Source organism: Microcebus murinus, chromosome X (assembly GCF_040939455.1).
Source record: "Microcebus murinus isolate Inina chromosome X, M.murinus_Inina_mat1.0, whole genome shotgun sequence".
Classification (NCBI taxonomy): Eukaryota; Metazoa; Chordata; class Mammalia; order Primates; family Cheirogaleidae; genus Microcebus; species Microcebus murinus.
In genome coordinates, this window is record NC_134136.1 from 46,216,511 (window position 1) to 46,219,141 (window position 2,631).

A 2,631-nucleotide genomic window follows, 5' to 3' on the forward strand; every position below is an offset into this window, starting at 1 on the left:
TAAAGGGACGTATAATTTTTACTAGAAATTAGGCCTGTGCTTCATTCTTTCAGTTTTGTTTTCTATTAAATTCACCATAGGTCAGTGATTACAAAAAGGATTTTAAAGTGTAACGGCAGATGAAGATAAACCTCTAAAACTTCAAAAATACATACGCACAAGGTTATTCATTGCAACATTGTTTATAATTGCAAAATATTGGAAACAACCTAAATGTTCATATATAAGAGTATGGTTGAATAAGCAATGGTATATAGACTACTATGTAGCTTTTTTAAAAAAAATGAAAGAAATTTCTATGAACTGAAGTGGTGTGACTTCTAGAATAAAGTGTACAGTGAAAAAGCAAAGTGCCAATTATGTATCCATAGATTGCTACCTTTTATGTATTAAAGAAAAGGAAATATTTTCAAACACCTGTGCACAAATGCCACAGCAATTTTATTCATAATAGCCAAAAACTGGAATTAGCTCAAATGTCCATCAACAGATGAATGGATGCTATGGTTTGAATGGGTCCCCTCCAAAATATAGATGTTGCCCATGTGATGATATTAAGAGGTGGGACTTTAAGAGGTGATTAGGCCATGAAAGCTCCTCCATCATTAATGGGATTAAGGCCCTTACAAAAAAAGCTTTATGCAGCATTTGGCTAGCTTGCCCTTCCACCTTCCACCATGTGAGGATGCAGCAAGAAGGCCTCACCAGACCAGATGCTGCTGCCTGGATCGTGTACTTCCCAGCCTCCGGACCTCTGACAAATAAATTTCTGTTCTTTATAAATTATTCAGGTATTACTCAAGTATCAGTACAGACAAAGAAAATAGATAAACATATCATGATACATCCCTACCATGGAATACTACTCAGCAACAGAAAAGACAAAAACTATTGATGAACACAACAACATGGATAAAGGTGTGCTTTATACTCAAAGGTATGCTGAGTGGAAGAAGCCAGTCTCAAAAGGTTATATGCTTTATGCTTCCCTTTATACAACATTCTCAAAAGGCAAAACTGTAGAGGCAGAGAACAAATCTGGGGTTGCATGGGATGGAGTTGGGGGAGGACAAAGGAACAGCATTTGGGGGGGGTTCATGGAAGAGTTCTGGATCCTGATTGTGGTGGTGGTCACATAAATCTCTACATGTGTTCAAATTCCCAGAACTCTACACCAAAACAAGATAATGTTATTGTACATAAATCATAAAAAGTGTAGAGGTGAAATTTTTGGTAAAAATGTGATGACTACATCTTCAGATAGGTATTAGAGACGTAGCACTCCAATACTTGAACCATCTATTAGTGTTGTAAAAAAAAAAACACCAGATACTAAAAATATGAAGTGACTCTCATGAAAAATAACCGAAATTTGGATTGTCGTGGCTTGATAATGAGAGTAAATTAAATTCCATTTTTTGACATATGTATCCCTAGTACAGTTTCCGATATAGAGTAAGTATTTGATACACATTTGTGGCATGAATAAATGTGTGAATGAAAAAATGAAAAGGCGCACACATTTTGATATGAAATCTTTCTGCTTCAAACATCATCAAAAATTTCAAAGCAGAATGGAAGGATATTCAGGCATCACCTAAAGTTAAGTACAATGGGCCAAATGTAAGCAGAGAGCTGTGGAAACCACATTTTATAGTGCTATATTTAATTGCAAAGGTTAGAGCTGCTGAAGTCACCGATGGCGCGCTTGCCAAAACTGCTGCCAAAGACATGACAAAAATGATGATTGGGAACAAAGCAAGTATCTCTGTCGAATATCACAGCTCATTTTAAAATTACAGATTTGGCAGGAAACTTAAAATGACAAATATCCAATTTCTAACCAAGGTTGATATTATTCACTGCAAATTGATGAATCCACTGGTCTTGTGAATTTAGCTCATCTTTTGGTATTTATCATATGTGACTTAAGTAAAGTCATGAAGATATTGTGTTCTGCCAAACTCTTCCAACTTGTACAAGAGAAGAAGCAATTTCCTTCTTTCCTTCCTTCTTCTTTCCTTCCCTCGTTCCTTCCTCCTGTCTGTCCTTCCTTCCCATCCTTCATTCATTCATCTAACTAATGATTATTGGGCACTAATGATGTGCCAGCCACTCTTCCAGACAATGGAGACACAGCTGTGAACAAGAGACAAGATCTGTTCCCCCATGGATCTTATATTCTGGTAGGTGGAAAAAGACAATAAATTGAGAGAAAAGAAAAACAGCAGATAGGAATAAACACTCTACTGAGAATCGAAATGGGACAATGTGGTAGGGTGGATGAGGGCTCTGTAGACTCGTTGGTGAGGCAAGCCCTCTCCTGGAGGTAACACTTAAGCTGAGTTCCGAATGACAAGAAGGAATCAAATCCGCATACATCTAGGGCAGGGGTCCTCAAACTTTTTAAACAGGGAGCCAGTTCACTGTCCCTCAGACCGTTGGAGGGCCGGACCATAGTTTAAAAAAAAACTATGAACAAATTCCTATGCACACTGCACATATCTTATTTTGAAGTAAAAAAAACAAATAGGCAAAAACACCCACATGTTGCCCGCAGGCCAAAGTTTGAGGACGCCCGATAGGGAAAGGACATTCCAAGCAGAGGAGTAGCTATAGCAGGTAGTTCTC